The 18821-nt window shown below is 54.9% G+C and overlaps 1 protein-coding gene across 2 annotated transcripts in view; it reads right to left on the bottom strand.

Moving 5' to 3' along the window:
* The window catches only part of LOC105480542 (dynein axonemal heavy chain 1), a 91444-nt gene extending 86676 nt beyond the window's left edge, over nucleotides 1–4768 (bottom strand). For both annotated transcript variants that reach the window (XM_071091828.1, XM_071091829.1), the window contains exons 1-3: nucleotides 2967–4768; nucleotides 2072–2165; nucleotides 1260–1376 (exon numbers count right to left, since the gene is read on the bottom strand). The gene's annotated coding sequence lies outside the window, so the exon portion shown is untranslated. The remainder of the gene's footprint in view (nucleotides 1–1259; nucleotides 1377–2071; nucleotides 2166–2966) is intronic.
* Nucleotides 4769–18821: the final 14053 nt, after the last annotated feature.

The raw sequence follows: 18821 nt of genomic DNA, 5'->3' as shown, positions 1-18821 counted from the left end.
GGCCATCCGGCACCGCAAGGCGGGAGCTTCCGTCCGCGAACCTCCCCAGCCTGAACCCATACCTACCCACCAACTCCAGGTCTCGGTTACTTCCGCCCAGGACGCTAGGACTGGGGTGTTCCAGCACATGCCCCTATCGGCAGGATTAGGGCCGGCCTGGGAGTGTCACTCTTCTAAGTTCCATTACTCACCCATCTTCTCTCCTGTGCCCTTTTAGAGTAAGCAGCGAAACAGCTAAATGCAGTGTGAGAACTTTGATTAATTCCTGATTTAAATACATATACATATGTAAATAATTTGGGGAGGAATAATTGGAGAAATTTACGAATTGGAAGTTGGCATTTAAGCCACAGCTGCGGGACAGCTGGTCAGGGCACTGAGGAAAAGGTGGGTTCTGGTTCTCCTGGGGCTTGGCTCACACAGCCACACCCTCCCCATTGCACGGTGACTCCACTCTGGCCGCCGCCTCCACTGGGCAGAAGTTGCGCCCGACCCCCGCTCGGCTCAGGCGCCCACCCTCTGATGCCCTTCATCTGCTCTCAGGACCTGGCATGGGTTCAGGTTTTCACCCTCCTGCCCTATTCTGAATATTGAGTTATGTTAATTTTCTTAGATGTGATAATGCTACTGTGGTTGTATCAGACTATCCTTAGTTGATGTGGCCTGAAGTGTTTCAAGAAACACATCAGAATGTCCGCTACAATTTCCTTTCAAATAGTTCAGCAAAAATTATATATAGGTAAGCATAGCTAGATAAAAAGAGAAAGAGGAGATAAAGTAAAAGTGGTGCAATGTAACAATTAGAGAATCTGATGGTCACAGATGTCCACTGTACCAGGCTTCCGATTTTTTCTGTAAGGGAAAGAAGTGGTTCACAAACCAAATGAACCAAAAGAAAAAGATCACCTCATCTGACCTGAGAACCCCTGCCCAGAGCCTTCTCAAAACTGGCCCCATTTCATAGATGGGGAAACAGACTTGGTGAGACATTTAATGTTGGGGGAGGTCATAGGCCCTGATGTTGAATTTTACTTGGCATTTTAGTCGTGCTGGCTTGATGCCAGGCCTGTTGCTGGGCACTAAGTGTCTGGAACTGAACTGGACCCTATCTCCACCATAAATTATATTGAGTGGGAAAGATGGAGAGGCCAGGCCATGAGGAACCCAGAGGCAGGGTGTAAGCTCTGCCTGGAGACAGCAGTTCAGCCCTTGCACAGGCTTCCGCTTCCTCTGTCTAGAACCTGTCTCCATTCACTCACATGTCTGGCAGACTCCTACTTATCCTTCAAGACCTGATACTGGTGCAACCTTTCCTGAATCCAAACCGTGGTTTTATTTTTCTTGTTGGCATTCACACAGTAGGTACTTGGTGATCACTGCAGAAGGAAGGAAGGAGCATGATGGGAACTGGAGGCAAGGTGTCCACAGCTCTTAGAAGGGACAGGGACCCCATCATCCTGTTTAGGGCAGTCTGGCTGCTCAGTGGGTCTGGGTATAGGCTGGGTACCCCCCACTTGGCCTGTAGAGAGGCACCTGCTTCCCTGCTTTTGCCTGGTACTTCCCACACTGGGTACAGCTGTCCAAAAAGCTGCAGCATCCATCCGGGTTGCCACGGCAACATCAGCCTATGGTGGGACGTCAGGAATGAGAGGGGCAGAAAGCTAATCCTGGAAAGTTGCCAGGCAACACAGTGGGCTGGTGACACCACAGGGGCTGTGGCTGCTGGACAGATGGACAGGCCACAGCTGAAAGGGTCCACTCTCAGGAGGCCCGGTTCACAGAACCACTCACTGCCTACCATGTGATGGTCACTGCTGTTTCTCCCAACTGGAGAATGAACTTGAGGGGTGGGGGCCAAAGGGAGCTGGTTTTGCCAGCAGCCCTGCCAGCTCCACTTCACCCCTCTTCAAGGGCGTGCTGTGGCCTCCCTCCTCCCTGGCAGGAGACCATGAGTCAGTCCCTGTTCTTCTGGGTCTCAGGGGCTACCCTCTAATGCTCTGTCTTCTCCCATGGCTGGGCAAGGGTTCAGGCTTTGGCCTTCCTGCCCTGTCCTGAAGGCTACCATACTTACCTTGCTCCCTGGGAAAGGAGCAAGGGGCTGAGCCATGACCCACTGGACTTCTGCCCCTCTTGTGATGGGAGGGCCATCTTTTAACCTGAATAAGCTGGAAGACAGGTAAGCCTTACTCTTGTTGAAACAGGCGGACTGGGTTTCTACAAGAGTTGGGGAGTCACTGCCCATCTCTTGCTCAGAGCCCCCTTGCTGAGGACTCTGGTGGCCTAGAAGCTGGGGGATTGGGGCAGATGGGCTGCTTAGGAGGCCCTGGCCCAGAGCCATGCCTTTCCAGCATGGGGTCTGAGGGCATGGCAGGTCTGCACGCCCCCTCCCCTGTGTCTCCTTGCTGGCTGAGACGGGAGCAATGCTTCACTGACTGCAGAGATGAAAGCCCCTTGTGAATGGGCAGCAGAATGGGCCCTTCATGTGGCTGGCCAGCCAGAACGGAAGGTGACAGGCATCCAGACTGCATGGCTGAGCTACCCGCTCCCCACCTGCCCCCAGCCTGCCTCTTGGGCCCCCAGGATCTTACTCTGATTTTCTAGGCCAGGGGCTCTGAGCTATGCCAAGAGAAAGTGAGTTGCAGGCATGGGGGGGTGTCAGAGAAGGGACTCGGTGAGGTCTAGGATTCACCACCTCCCCAGGCCTCCCTGACATAAGCCTCCCTGCCATTGCTTAGCTGCCCTCAGCAGTTCTGATCAGCATAATCATTTCTTTGATGAATAAAAATGGAGACAAATTAATTCTCCTTTGATCCACATGATCACCTTGACAGACAAGACCTTGAAAGCCCAGAGCTCAAGGAAGAAGGAGTAGAATAGAGTTTCTCGGGGGCTGGAGGACTGGAGACCACTGGTCCATGAACAGACAGTCTTCATCCATCACAGCCCCCACCTAATCCCGTGCCCACCTTTACTCCTGTGCAACCTCCCTGCCAGAGCCTCCTCCTTCTTTGTTTTTCTATGATCTTCCATCCCATCTTGGGTTACTTCTCAGGACGCCCTCCCTGAGTGCCTTGGCCAACAGAACACACATGCTCCTCAGGGCCCCAGAGGACCATGGTCAGTACCACTTGGTAGATGGTCACTGCTGAGTCCCTCACCGGACGGTGGGCTTGAGCTGTGGGTTGGTGACATCACAGTGGATGTGGCTGCTGGATAGATGGACAGGCCACAGCTGAAAGTGTCCACTCTCAGGAAGCCCAGCTCAGAGAACCACTCACTCTGTACCATGTGATGGTCATTGCTGTTTCTCCCAACTGGAGGGTGGACTTGATGGCTGGGGCAGAGGCACGGCTTTTCTCAGCAGCCCTGCCCATGCATCAGTCCAGGAAAGATCCATAGAAATGACTGGAAGATACAGCAACCCATATCAGGGCCACCACCCCAAAGATAGTGGCTGCTGACACCAGCCCACCTGCACATGACCCCACATTATCCCACCCTCACCTCCTCTCCCCCAGCCTATTTTTCTCTGACCTCCATCTGAGGGTGCAGGATGCTGAGGCTCTGTGCTCCAGGAGCAGCAGCCCAGGGGGGATGCCTGCTGGTCCCCACCTTCCTGGGCCAAAGCACCAGATGGCAGGCTCTGAGACAAAGACATCTTCCGCAGGACATTTCCCGGGAGGGCTCCAGGAGCTGCACAGCAAACTGCTTATTATAATTAGACTCTGAGCACCTCTAATTTTCCCTCGGTCCCAAGGAGTTTGGTGAGCATCAGCTGAGCAATATCTTGGCAGAGTGGGTGACTTCATCAACCTGGCCCTGTGACCCACCAAGTGCCTCCACTCCCACTTTCCAGGGAATCTGGGTTTGCTAAGGCTTAGCTGGGCCCTCCCATCCACCCGTCCCCCAAGGCTGGCCACTTTGGGGACCAGACGCCAGCATGACCTTTCATCCACCCCTAGGAAGGGCTCTGGATGGGGCAGGAGGCTTGGATTCTTCAGATTACTCACCGGGCAAGTCCTTTCCTTTGTTAGGCCTCAGTTTTTCTTCTGCACAATGAGGAACAGAAACCTTGCCCAGAGTCATGGTGGGGTCATCAGCACAGAGTGGTGTGAGGGACACCAAGACTTTTCCTGCCCCGAATACTTCCATTCCCGGCAAAAGCACTGCCCTTGCCAGACCTCCAGGAGGGAGTGTGTAAAAAACTCCCAGCAGGTCAGTAAGGAAGGGTTTGTTCCAAAGAGATGGAATCCCTCACTCCCAAAGAGGTGCGACAATCCTCCTCCCCACCACCCCTTGCAAATGGCCTGGGGACATTCAAACAGCTAGGGTGGCCATTAGAGCTGACAACGTCCTTGGCAATCCGCTCCCACACTCTGGGTCTGCAAACTGAGGTGGCAAGAAGGGAGGGGCCTCACCCAAAGTCTTGGCAGAGTGGGATGGGAACCTGTGGCTGTCCTGCAGGATATAGGGAGCCGCAAGGAAAAGACCATGAGACAAAGACTTGTTGCCCTGGGAATTCCACTTCCCTTTACAGGAGGATAAGGGGCATCTGCCTGGCCTCGTACTCCTCTCACTCCTTGTCCCTCCTCCACTCCACCATCCTGAGGTGGGGCATCAGGAAGCCGGCAGCAGGCCTACCTTATGCACCAGACACTGATAGTTGCGAGAGTCTCAGTTCCCCTATTTATGGAAGAACTGGACTGTCCACCACCTGGGCCCCCAGTCATCCTCCTGCTGCCCCCTGTGGAGCATTCTCCTCCTGGAGAGTCCCCACCCCACTGTCTTTCTCTTTCCCCTGTACTCCTGATAGGCCACTCAAGAGCCTGGCACTGGCTGGGTGTGGTGGCTCATACCTGTAATCCCAGCACTTTGGGAGGCCGAGGCGGCGGATCACGAGGTCAGGAGATCGAGACCATCCTGTTTAACACAGTGAAACCCTGTCTTGACTAAAAATATAAAAAGTTAGCCAGGCATGGTGGTGGACACCTGTAGTCCCAGCTATTCGGGAGGCTGAGGCAGGAGAATGGCGTGAACCTGGGAGGCGGAGCTTGCAGTGAGCCGAGATCACACCAGGGCACTCCAGCCTGGGCGACAGAGCAAGACTCCATCTCAAAAAACAAAAAAAAAAAAAACAAAACAAATATGAAAATTAGCCAGACACGGTGGTGCATGCCTGTAGTCCCAGCTATATGGGAGGCTGAGGCAGGAAAACTGCCTGAACCCAGGAGGCACAGGGTTCCAGTGAGCTGAGATCATGCCACTGTGCTCCAGCTTGGGTGACAGAGACTCCATCTCAAAAAAAAAAAAAAAAAAAAAGAAAAAAGAGCCTGGCAATACTGGGTCTCCTGCCCACTTCCTCTGTACCCTTGGAGGCCTCTGGAAAATGTCATCTCCAACCCTAAGCAGTGACTCTGAAGTGTACAGAAGGGGCTCAGGTTTCCACCTGGACCAACAGAGGGGGCCCTGAGAGTATGACCCAAGATACCCCCTCTCTGTTCTCTTCCCAACCTGGCCTCAGCCTTCCCTCCAAGCAGAGAAAAACTGGTCCTTGCAGGCCCTGAAGGCAGTATTGGCTGCTCCCAGTTTTCAGGTGAGCAGACTGAGGTCCTGGAGCAGAGCCTTGTTGCAGGCACACACACTGCTGGCCAGGCAGAGCTGGCTTGGCAGCTGGACCCTTGGTCCCTGCCCAGGACCTTCCCTGCTACCCCTCCTGGTTCCCCAGCCCTCCTGGCTGGCTCTTAGAGAAGGCAGGTGGGCCTCAGGATGGGCAGGGCCTGCCCTGGGGAGGGAACTTGGGCTCGGAAGCAGGTCGGGGGGGCGGTGGTCAGCAGGTGCAGGATAATGGGGCCACTGGGGGAGGCCCAGGGAGCAGGTGCTGCCCATGGAGGGGCTGAGGTTGCCATTGTATGCCCAGCTTTGGTGGGCCCAGAGCAGGAGGGGGGTCCCTGTGGGCCGCCAGGCTGCCCTGGCTCATGCTCAGAGGTCGTCCTGATGCCTGGGCTCAGGCACACAGCCAGGCCCCTCCCCTGGGTCCCAGCCACCCCACCAGGTTGCCATGACAACCAACACTTTCATCCCTGTCCCTTTGTCTGGTCACGGTCCAGCTTTTGTGACCAGCTATAATTGGTGGGTGGAGGGAAGGGGGCCTTGCATCAGGATATACTCAGCTGGGGTTGAGCTGTGAACTCAGGCAAAGGAAGGCTGGACGGCAGGTTAAAGAAAACTGGAGATGCAAAAAGGCTGGGCTTTGCTGACATTTCCCCCTGCAGCCTCCTCTCCTGGCTGCTGGCCACATGCTCAGAATTGAGTCTGCTGGCCCCAGAGTGAACTGTCCCATCTCTGGGCCTCATTTTCCCCTCTGTGACTGCAACTGCGGATGACCCCTCTGCCCAGATGCGCTGTGGTTCTGGGAGGCAAAAAGGCATGAGCCAACCCAGAGCTTAACTGCTTTGTGCAACTGAGGAGACTGAGGCATAGAGCAAAGCTGGATCCCGGTCCCGGTCACACCCACGGTGAGCCAGTGGCAGAGCCAGCCCTCCTGCAGGCCCAGCGCCTCAAGTATTAGGCCCCCAAACCAAACAAACTGAACCTCACAGTTTTTCTCCCCTAGTGCCCCCATAGGGAGGAGCCTTGCCAGCAGGACTCAGCAGGGGTGTAAGGGGGCCCACACCTCCATCATCCTCCCCCAGGCCCCACCAGCTGTGTGCCTTTGGGAAAGTCCCTTGGGGCCAAGTCCAGGGTGTGAAAAACAAGGGGGTGTGTAGAAACAGTCAACCCTCCCTCAGCTGGGGTGAGAAGGAGGTAAGGCCTGCTCTGCACAACGCCAGCTCATTGCCAATCCCACAAACACCACACACCCTGCTCCCACCCATCGCCCCTGCCCACCCACATGACACTGCATTGCCCAAATGGCTGCCCTGCCCATGCTCTGGGCATTCCTTTGCCCCTGTGGTTGCCTTCCCCTGTGGTGCCCTCTGTCCTCTGAAAGGAACCTGGTGGTCCCTGGTGACCAGGGCTCAGGGAAGATGATCACTGCTGTCCTTTAAATCTAAAGAATTCCCCCTTGAGACAAGCACTGGTTTTCAACAGGGAAACAGAAGAAGCAGCAGAGAGTGCTGCGGCAGCCAGTTTCGCTGCTGCAGACAGAGGCTCCGGGATGGGACCGCACTGGAAGAGGCAACAGGATGGCTTTGTCCTTTCTTGGGCGGCTCTTCTGATCTTTGAGGGAAGCCAGGGTTTCCTGCAAGCCCCTCGCCCCAGGCTCAACACCCTGTAGCCTTGTGGGAAAAGTATGGGCACCCCAGACAATGATGTGTTTCTAAAGGGTCTGTGACCCTCCAAGGGATCTGGGGCTCAGCGGGGCCCTCAGGCTCAGGAGGGACTCCCACCACCACGGCCGCTTCACAGGCATGACAGGTCCACTGGTGCCCCTCAATGAGACACTTGAGGAGCAGGGGGACCAGAGGGGAGGGGCTGGGGCTGAGCAGAGAACTGATTCAATAACTAGCAGCGCAGACCCTGCATGTCATCGTGGCTCTGCCATCCCAAGAAAATGTCACTTCTTCCCCATGGACATTCTTCTCTGCAGTTAGCTCTGCATCTACGCTGGATGTGAGTAGGGTGGTAGCAGGATCAGCTACTTGGGGCCAACAGATGGGTACCACTGTTGTACCAATGGTACAAGGCTGTACCACTGGGCAGCCCAAGCCAGAAGGAGCACAGTGTCCACCTCTACAGCTATTCATCCTTATTATGGGCTAGGAACCAGTTACTAAGAAATTAGCATGTGGCCAGGTGTGGTGGCTCACACCTGTAATCCCAGCACTCTGGGAAGCCAAGGTAGGAGGACTGTTGAGCCCAGGAGTTTGAGGCAAGGTAGGAGGACTGTTTGAGCCCAGGAGTTTGAGGCCAGCCTAGGCAACATGGCAAGACCCCCATCTCTACAAAAAAATTTTAAAAATTAGCTGGGCATGGTGGCATGTGTGCACCTGTAGTCCCAGCTATTCGGGAGGCTAAGGTGGGAGGATCGCTTGAGCCCAGAAGGTCAAGGCTGCAGGGAACCATGATCACGCCACTGCACTCCAGCCTGGGTGACACAGTTAGACCCTGTCTCTGAAAAATAAAATAGAAAAGTGAGCATATGCCATGAGGTTTATACACATTATGTCATTTAATCCTCACACCAATCCTAGAAGGGGGTGGCTGTTACTGTTTCCCTTTTTGCAGGTGGGGACACTGAGACTCTGAGAGGTGAAGCTGGCCAGGGAAAGGAAATTGGCAGACTTGCCTGGGTAGAGGGGAGGGTAGGAGGCAGGGCTGAGTCAACTGTTGGAAGAAGACAGTGCAAGACAGATTTGGGCTCAGGATACAACATTTTTATAATGGTCCCAACCAAAGGACTGGGCTGCCCAGATGGCAGGAGCTCCCTGTCATGGGAGGCATGCCAGGGGAAGCTGAATAGGCACCTTTCCTGTCATTTGGACACCTGAATGGAAAGAGAGTACCTATCCAGAGCAAATGAGGCCTTAAGGTGTCAATCCTGGCCCCAGCCCAGTGCTGGAAGGTACAGAGAAGACAGCACCTCCCAGGTAGGGGTTGAAGGACCCAGGGGGCACACCCTGCTGAAAACTATGCCCCCACTGTCCCATCTCCAGGAGTGGCTTCCACTTTCCAAAATGTGTCTGTCTTAGGGAGAAATTTCAGGACACCTGAGAGGGGCACAAGCAGGAACACAAGGCTGGTTGCAAATTCCCCCAATTTTTCACCCCAGGCACTTCCCTTGTCTCATCCTAGTTCCAGCCTGTGGGGATGTCTCAGAGCCCAACCCCACTCCCAAGGCCCCTCTCCGCAAGGCTGACAGCCTCCTCCTAAACCATCCCTTACACTCAACCAAAGCAGCAAGCCCCACTGATTCTTCTCCTAAATATCCCTCAAATCTATCCACTCCTTTCTGGATCCACAGATGCAGCCCTGGCCACCTCCTCCCTGGTCTCCCAGTCACCAGCGCCAGTTCATATTCTACCCAGCAGCCCTGTGTAGACGCCTCCACAGCCCACAGTCCTCCCTGATCTGGCCCCACTCTCCCCACTCAGTGCCCTCATGCTGTCCTCCAGCCAGAGGGAAGCCCTTTCAGTTCCTGACACACACCCTGTCCCCCTGTCACCTGCATCTCATTCACTGCAGCTTGGACATCTTTCCTCCAAGGCCTGGGTTAAACACCCCTAGGTGCCCACAACCATGGCAAAATTGTGTGGCCAGAGTCATTAACATGTCTGCCTCCTTGGAGAGACCAAAGGTGCCATGGGGCAGAGTCCAACCTGTCTTACCCAGCCTATATTCCCATCCCCTGGTCCTGCTGCCTGGCACAGAGGAAATGTTCAGTGAGCAACAGCTGAATGCATGCAAGCATGAATGCATGAATGAGAGTGTGACTGAGGCTGAGAGAGCTGTCCCACACAGGCAGGTCCCCAAGGACAGCTGAGTCTAGAAGCCATGATAAAAAGTGGATTGAGGGAGACGTTTGGGGCAGGAGACTAACTGGGCCAACAGGTCCTCTGTGGAGGCCCGGACTTGTGTAGCCCCAACTCCTGCCCTGAATCAAAAAGATGGGACAGATCCATGCACCTGCCAGAAGGGACAGGAATGGGGGATTCAAGCCAAATAGAGTGAGTGAGGCAGATTCCTAGAGGTCTTGCCCACTCCCTCTGGCCCACAGATTCCCTTTCAGCAAAGTCACCTTAAAGTCTTTCCTGGGGACTGTGATGGGGTGTGAGAGAATTGAGCCCAGGCCAAAAGACCAGTCACAGTGCACCTCCCCTACTCAACCAGAGGGGAAGACGCCTGCCTCTTTGTGGCTTTGTATACACACACACACACACACACACACACACACACACACAACTTCCCCCATGCAGAGACTGAGCAGGGCGTCCCTGGGCCTGGGAGACCTTGAACCTCCAGTCACCACTCTCTGTGGGTGGCCCCTGGCTTCCTTGTACCCCTCCCAGCTCAGCGACAGCCTCCTGAACTTCCTGGCAGGCTTCCAGGCCTCGGAGAAAGCCGCTGTCTCTGCCACACCATTACTGTCACCATCACTGCTGCTGCGAAAATGCAATTACAGCAAACAACAGTCGCCGCCTCACTTGAGCCTCACCATCCACACCTGGAACTAATTAACTTAATTAGGCCTTAATGAGCTACACTGGTCGAAATGCCTATTTTTACTTAATTATCCCCTAATGTGCTTGGCATGGAGGAGCACAGGACCCGGAGGATGGCTTTGGCAGTGGCAGTGGCAACCACCTCCTCTCCCTGAAGAAGAGACTCTCAGGAGGTGATGCCTGTCTGCCTGGAGTGGGCCCTAAAAAGCTGAGGAGGGGTGAGGCAGGGGCCACGGGCCACGCTGTAAGAACAGCAGCCTACCAGCTCCAGCCTCCCATCATTCCCACTGCACAGTCTGAGCTGGGGCTGAAGTCACACTTTGCTCAGTTGGGGGTGTAACAGGCATGACCTGGCTGGCTTTTGCATTCATAGACCTCTGACAGGGACGACATGGGATCAGAGAGTTACTCTTCCAACTGTCTCTAATGGGAAGGCACAGAGAGATGAAGGGCTTGCCTAAGAACACACAGCTAACTGGTGGCAATGGATGTGAATGGCTCCCAGGCCCTTTGAAGGAGCACTTTAAGCCATGATGGGGTCCTGTCAGGGTGGAGTCTAGCCTCTTTCACACCAGGCCAGGCTAGGATAGGCAGAGGATCACTTAGACAGCTGGTCTCCAGGGTCCCTATGGCAGCACCTTCCACCCCCAGTTGGGCCTTGGCTCCTGAAAGCCAAGTTTGCATCATCAACTTCTCTAGCTTTGGGGTGAGGTGAGGTGGTCTTGGTTCACTAGACAGATATGGGGGAGGCTTCAAGAGCAGGGTCCCTCCCTACTGGCCCCTGCCTTGACCCTGCTAGGGTCTCCAGATCAATGGCTCATTTGAATCTCTGGGTTCCTGGGGCTGGAGGGGTACCCTGTCCCTTGTATAAGCACAATGCACCTCTATGCTAAAGATGGATCAATCTCCAGGGCAACCCCCTCTCTGGAACTCCAGGCTTAAATCTGACAACTGTTTCCTTGGCACCTCCAGCCCTATCCAGCCCCAGGAGTCCCAGTCCTAACACAGACGACCCAGAACCTTTGATTTCCCTCTCCCTGGTCTGCTTTTCCCAGCATCCCCCTCTTCTGAAAATGGTCATGCCATTGGCTCATGTGCTTAAGCCAGAAACTGAAGAACGGCTCTGGACCACCCTCTCTCACACCCTACAGCCAACCCTTCCTGAAGTCCTGTTGGCTTTGCCTCCAGATAACATCCCCAAATGTCAACTTCCCACCACCTCCCAGCAAGCACCCAATCCTGGCCACCATCCTCTCCCATCTCGACAGCATCTCCCTTGGTCTTCATGGAGCCTCCACAATCTGGTCTCCATGAAGCTGTCATAGTGATTTAAGGAAAAAAAATCATTCCCTAGTTCAAAATCCAATGACTTCCCATGACACTTATAATAATAAAGTTCATAGGCCTTAGCCCAACCTACAGAGCCCCACCTGCCTCGCTGGTCCCATCCACCTCCTTTCCCTTCTCCTTGCCCCACTGACGTGGGCTGTCCTTCAGGGCCTCACAGGCCTCAGGGCCTCTACACTGCCTACTCCTTCTGCCTTGAATGCTCTTCCCGCTGACCTTTGGATCACTCAGATCTTGGCTTAAACATCACTGCAGCCTTCTCTGGCCCCACACTCTAAAGTCTCCTCCTAGGCCCTAGCCCTGTTAGATCGCCTCCTAGATCACCCTGTTAGAATCTTATGCATGGCACCTGCTAGCATCTGAAAATGCTGTTTCTATCTCCCTTGAACTTCATCTGTTTTGATCCCTACTGAATCCCCAGCCTAGAACACCATATGCCTGGCACACTGTATGAACTTTCTGCTAAATGGGTGTTAGAGGAATGCCTTGACTTTTCCACAAGTGATTGGAGTCCCCAGCCCCTTCCTTGAGCTGCCCAGAGCCCACCCAAATACCTTAGGCCAGAGCATAGTATCCATGAATCCTACATCCTGGCCCCCAGCCTCTGCTCACATGGTCCAACCACCTGGAATGCCCTTTTCCTATCATTTGCTAATGGAAACTCTGGCCTGCCCCCAGGCTTCTGACCAGTGAGGGTGTGGGTGGGGACCACCATCTGTTTGAACTAGTGAGCTTGACTTGGTCCTTGGCCTTGGCTCTTCCTGGGATTTCTCTCTGCCTACTCTTTGGAGAGAACTCCCTGGGCCTGTGTCTGTCTGGACTCTGAGGACATGAGCCTCTGGAGGTGCTGGCCTTCATCTCTGCCTGCTCATTGCTCCCCATTCCTGCCCCAGTAGCCAATCCCAAGGTGGCTGGCCTAGAGTCAGCACTTAGCAAACATTTGATGAAGGAAGGAGGGTGGATAGGCATATGGGGTCCCTCAGCTGTGGGTCCTATCTCAGGGCTGAGGATGTGGCCAGGTCTGAGTATAAGCCTAGGCAGCTAGCCCAAGTGAGGAGAGGCTGCCTCCAGCTCTACCCAGTCCCAGGAGGCCCAGTCCTAACACAGACAATTCAGGATCCTCCCACCAGCCAGCGTTCCCCTGACTATGGCTATGCCATTTGTTCCCTGGCCTCAGGCTCCCCTCCTGTGCTGGCCCTCACCTCCTTGGCTTGAAACGGCCTCTTTCCTGAGGCTGAAAAGTCCAGGGGCACCAGGCCAGATGGCTGGGTGCTCAGGACCTTCTGGCCCTCTGACCACAGCCCCTGCCTCCTCTGAGAGGTGAGAGTGGGCTCCTCTCTCCTCCTGGCAGCCCTGGCCTCTGCCAGTGGATCTTCACTGTGCCATCTCACAGATTATGCCCCAGCCTTCATAGAAATAAGGAGGTTTTAGTCTTGTTGTGACTATTGCCTGTGACCAGAGCTGTCCACCAACCTTCTGTGTGCCCACCCCACCTGCGCCCTGCCTGAGGGGCTAGGCCCCTGGAGACAGCTCTGACTAGTAATTCCCTTTGTCCAGGATAGACTCTCTCTGTCCTTCTGAACTGGAGAATCTGTCTCCCACCTGGAAGGCCTGGGCTTTGGGTGTCATCCCAGACCTTCCCACTCAGTGGCACCCCATCTTACCAGCAGCATTCCCAGCTGGCTGGACCCTGCTCTCATCCGAGCCCCTCCCACCCTGGATCCTAGATCTAGAGCCATGCGGTCAGGGCAGGACAGACTTGAGGACGCTCAGTGTGAGGGGAGTCACTGACCTGTAGGGACCAAAACCGGGGTTTGGGACTTGGCACCGTCCTTTACTGGGTCTTGCTGCCTTGGTTTATCCACCTAAGAGGCAGAGACATCGTTGTCATTTAGCAGGATGTAGGTGACGCCCATGAGATGGAAGCATGAAGTGCGTTGTAAACCTAGCCTTGGTGACTTCACCTCAATTGCTGTTGAGGTGGGAGCAGGGAGTTGTGGGGTTTTAAACACCAGTCTACCCTCTAAGAAGGCTGTGGTTCCAGCACTGCAGGCTGAGCACAGGGATCAAGCGAGATCACAGGGCCCAGGAAATGGGTTCCATTCTCTGCAGCCAGGGACTTTCATCTGCTTCATTCATGCAATGGGGCTAACCCATAAAGGGGCAGGACACAAAGGGAAGGCACGGCTCTGAGGACATAATTTGGAAGGAAGGAAGAGGGATGGCAAGTTCCTTGGGTCCTATCTCCTAGGGGGCTCTGGATAGTCCCAAGATGTCTGAGATTATGGAGCATAAACTCTCTCCTTTGACAAGAGGAAACTGAGACCCAAAGGAGAGGGTCAGCCCAGGTCATCCTGCTGGGCCAGAAGTACGGTTGCTGGGGGCTGATACCGGTTCTTACAGCACCTCCTTGAAGGCCCTGGAGCCTCAGTTTCCCTACCCTCACAATGGTGGCACTGACTCCCATCTTCCTTTCTTCCCTTCCTTCCCGCAATGCCCCCCACTCAAGAAAGCTGTGAGGTTCGCTGAGGTTCACTGAGGGTAAGGCTGTGGACAGAGTCAGGGCCCTGCCTCCTAGCCTTGTATAAGGTGGAGGAGAGGCTAAGGGAACCAGGAGCCTGGGGACCACCTCAGTACCTCCAAAGGCAGCCCCACTCCTTCCAAGGGAAAGAGGCCATGGGGCAGGACACCTCCTTGGGGGTAAGGGGGGACATACCCAGGCTTGGGGAGTCTCCAGCCACAACAGGCTCCCTCTTGGGATTGGCACTGCCATGACTCTACCACCTTCCTTGCCCTGAGCCCCACTTTCCCCATGAATCCAATGAGGATAACAGGGATCATCCCTGTCCTGTCAGTCTGTGGCCTCCTGGGGTCACCAAGCATAGCCAACCGGCCAGTGGGTATGAGACGGTGGCTCTTATGAATAGCAAAGCCCTAAAGAGAGACAAAACAGCCTGCTAATGGTGGCATTTCAGGCAGAGAACTTGGGGGCAGAGGAGCCTGCAGTGCTCAGCCCCCCAATCACAGCCACCCCAGCCAAGCCACTGCCCCTGCCTTGCCCTGGGGCTAGGGTCAAGGGTGGCAATGTCTGTCAGCGATGTGAGTAGGCTGTCAGGGACTCCATTAGCCCAGGAAAATGCCTTTCTGTCCCCACTTACTCTTCTGTCCTAGGCTATGGGCTGCCTGCAGTCACCTCACATGCACAGCAGCCGCCACCACCCACCCATCTCCCTCCCTCCGAGCAGAGGCAGCTGCTAGGCCTCCATGCTGGAACCAAAATTGAATGAGCACTCTCACAATGTCGCCTCCCGCTGACAGCTCCTAATTGCATGTTGAAGCCATGTGATGGAGCCCAAGTTACACTAATTATGTCATTACCCTAATTAAGTAAATACTGTATGTGCTAATTGGCTGAAATCTCTTCAGGGGGATGGGCGCTGGTGTCCCCTGGGCTTCACTTGGGTGGGCTGGAGGTAACAGAGGAAGGTGGGGGCCCACCCCTCCCTGGGGTCACCCAGTGGGCATCAGTGAGGGCCCCTGACCATAGCGCAAGACAGGTGTGCCTGTGCTGCAGGGGAGTATGCAGAAGGTACTGACCAAGTGGTCAGAGACCCAGGTCGAAGGCCTGACTTGACCCTGACAGGCTGGTGGTCTTGAATAAGCCCTTTCTTCTTTTGATGTGGGCCCCCTTGCTGTTCTTCCCCTCAGCCAGCCCAGGGCCTGTGGCCTTTCAGACATACTGGGCACAGGGGCACCAGAGGAGCCCAGTGTTCAGTCATCTATAGATGCCAGCTATGTGCCTGGCCTGGGGTAGCAGCAGGAAGAATGGCTGATGACTGAGCAAAGCCCCAGTTCCTGGGCTTAGCACCCAAGTAAACTAGCCAAAGGACAAACAGGGCTGGCATTCCCAGGAAGGCAAGTGAGGTGGGAGGCTCTGAAGAGGTCTGAAGGGCTTTCTGAAGAAGGGGGACTTCACTTACAAAGGAGGGAGAATATCACTGCATTAGAACTCAGATCATCTCTAAGATGTGATGTCTAAAGCATTAGAACTCAGATCACCTCCAAGATGTGATTTCTAAATCATACCAAACTTTTTTTTTTTTTTTTTGAGACAGTCTTACTCTGTTGCCCAGGCTGGAGTGCAGTGGCACAATTGTGGCTCACTGTAGCCTCACTCTCCTGAGCTCTGGTGAGCCTCCCACCTCAGCCTCCCGAGTAGCTGGGACTACAGGTGCACACCATCACACCCGCCTAATTTTTGTTTGTAGAGACAGGGGTCTCACCATGTTCCCCAGGCTGGTCCCAAACTCCTAACCTCAAGCAATCCACTGGCCTCAGCCTCCCAAATTGCTAGGATTACAGGCATGAGCCACCAAGGCTGGCCTAAGTACCAAAATTCTTTTTTTTTTTTGAGACGGACTCTCCCTTTGTCTCCCAGGCTGGAGTGCAGTGGCCGGATCTCAGCTCACTGCAAGCTCCGCCTCCCGGGTTTACGCCATTCTCCTGCCTCAGCCTCTCAAGTAGCTGGGACTACAGGCGCCCGCCACCTCGCCCGGCTAGTTTTTTTTTTTTTTTGTATTTTTTAGTAGAGACAGGGTTTCACCGTGTTTTTTTTTTTTTTTTTTTTTTTTTTTTTTTTTTTTTTTTTTGAGACAGAGTCTTGCCTTGTCACACAAGCTGGAGTGCAGTGGCGTGATCTCGGCTCACTGCAAGCTCTGCCTCCCGGGTTCACGCCATTCCCCTGCCTCAGCCTCCCAAGTAGCTAGGACTACAGGCGCATGCCGTCACACCCGGCTAATTTTTTGTTGTTGTTGTATTTTTAGTAGAGACGGGGTTTCACCATGTTAGCCAGGATGGTCTCGATCTCTTGACCTCATGATCTGCCCATCTTGGCCTCCCAAAATGCTGGGATTACAGGCGTGAGCCACCACGCCACCACACCCGGCCAATACCAAAATTCTTAACCATGACCTTAGAGTGGGACTTGGGAGGAATGACAACAGCCATCTAGAAGGAAGATCTCCGGATGGGACTCCAACCTACTTGGGGGTACTAGGGGTGCAGAAAGAATGCAGCCCTGTGTCAGGGACTGGTATGTAAGCCTCAGTAGGGCTGGAGCCCCATCATGCCCCTTCTGAGCAGATCAGCACAGACCAGCTGGTCAGGTGGACTCCATCCCTGCCCTGTCCTTCACGGAGCTTTAGGGAGAGTCCCAAAGGCAGGTGGTGGGGCTGGGGCCTCCAACAGCTGGGTCCTCTCACATCACTTAGGGCCCAACAGCGCTCTGTCTCCCAAGTGTGCCAGGTGCCGCAGCATGGCCATCCCACTCTCCCAGCTCCACCCCGCCCGCCTGCCTGCCGCCATCTCTACAAACATATGCTGCGGCTCCACACCCGGCAAACACCACATGCTCACTTTGGTGGGCAATGGCTCCCTCCCCGTTTGCTCACTTGCTTCCCAGGACCCCAGGCCCAGTACAGCCCCCTACCCCGACTCAAGCCCTGGGCTGGCTGAACTCCCAGGGTGGCCTTGGCCAGTCCCCAGGTCTCAAGCTCCCAGTAGGTGACATCTGCTCATTCCTTGCCTGTCCCAGGCCTTCATTCATTCTACATAATGTGGTCTGGGCTCCCGTGGGCTGGCTCCAGACACAGAGACAGACAGGAAGCAATCCTTTCAAACGTCTGCAACGTACTCAAATGAGTAAGAAAGAAAATATGTACACACACACACACACACACAGAAAGAGAGAGAGAAAGCAATAGAGCACAATATTCACAGTAGTTGAACATATCCCCAAAGGGGCACATGTGTGTCTTCTGTACTATTACTATTCTGGCAACTTTTCTGTAAGTTTGAAATCATTTCTAAATAAAAAATAAATAAAGAAGAATAAGGAAAGAAAAAAGGAAGGAAGGAAGGTCCTTTCCTTTCTCCAAGCTCCAGGCTATAGGAAAAGACAGCTGGACCGGTGGCAGCCAGGTCACTGTACCCCTGCTGGGTGGGGCCAGCAGGGATTCCCTGAGGAGGTGATAGGGCTTGGGGCAGTCTAAGGGGCACACACCTCTGACCCTTGTATGCAGGGTGGCACTGAGGGGCTGACTCTCTGAGAGTCTCCCTGTCACAGCTTTAGGCAAGCCCTCACTCCCTCCCCTCCTCCTACTCTCCAAAGAATGTGCTCTGGGAGTCTGAGATAAGAAGGGGAACTTCCCTTGGTCACAAGGTGTGGGAAGGTGGCTGGAACTTCTGTGCCTTTGAGTGTGAGAGGAGGCTGAACTGGCCCGGGGGCTGCGCCTGGTGGGGCGAGAGGGATGGGATGGCCCTACTCAAGGCCATCCTGTCCTCCCTCCCAGCGAACACTCACACAGACTCACCGAGCTGACTTCCCCAGGCAGTGCCCTTGCCTGTCACAGCAGCACTTGGCAGCAGGAGGGCAGCAGCAGGGAAGTGGCTCATTATTTCATCCTTCATTAGCTCGGCATTAGGCAGCCTGAGAATTGTGGGGTGTGGAGTGGGAGCCTCTGGTTCTGTGGTCCCGCAGCTCCGGGCCCACCCCTTGCAGCCTCCTTCCCCCCATCCGCTCTCTCTCCCCTGCTTCCCTACCTCTTTCATCTCCACTCCTCTCCTGCCTCCCTGTGCTCCCTACCCTGCCCTCCTCCCTGGGGTGGAGGCAGGGCACACACGCTCCGTAAGAGGGGCTTCCCCTACCCAGTTCTCAGTCACAGGATAGGCCCCTTCACTATCCCCTCCCCGAAAAGACAGTGACACCAGCATCCTGATGTGTGGTCAATCATGGTGTGTGTCCTGGGTGTTCTGAGCTCTCAAAGAATGACTGGGACCCCTGCCTGGCCTCACAGCCCATCTCCTCTCCCCTCCACCTCAGGCTGCCACTTTAGAGCCTGGACTGCCCCAGAGTGGATCTGCCCCCCCGCCCCCACTCCAGGAGGCTCTGGCTGGGATGCTCAGGGCTGGGGAACCCAGGGGTCAGCAGAAACCGATTCCTCCATTCAGACGCTGTTGTTTCTTCTCACGTCTTTGTAGCCTTGTCACTGGCCGCAGTCCTCCCAGCCAGCCCACCAGCCCAGCCCCTAACCCAACGACTGGCGGGTTTCCCTCCCTGCCAGTCCCCTTCGTACATGGCCTTCTGCCATTCAAGTCCTATTGGTCTCCTCTGAATCCAGAGCCTGGCACGGGACAGGGGTGGGACCCCTCTGCCCAGCTCAGTCATCAGCCATTGGCCCCCTGCAACCTGCCTTTCACCCTGCTCTTCTCCTGCCCACGCCCCTCACTTGCCCACCACCTCCTCACCCTGTC

This window comes from Macaca nemestrina, chromosome 2, assembly GCF_043159975.1.
Source record: "Macaca nemestrina isolate mMacNem1 chromosome 2, mMacNem.hap1, whole genome shotgun sequence".
NCBI classification, from domain to species: Eukaryota; Metazoa; Chordata; class Mammalia; order Primates; family Cercopithecidae; genus Macaca; species Macaca nemestrina.
This window is presented reverse-complemented; position numbering and strand designations above follow the sequence as displayed.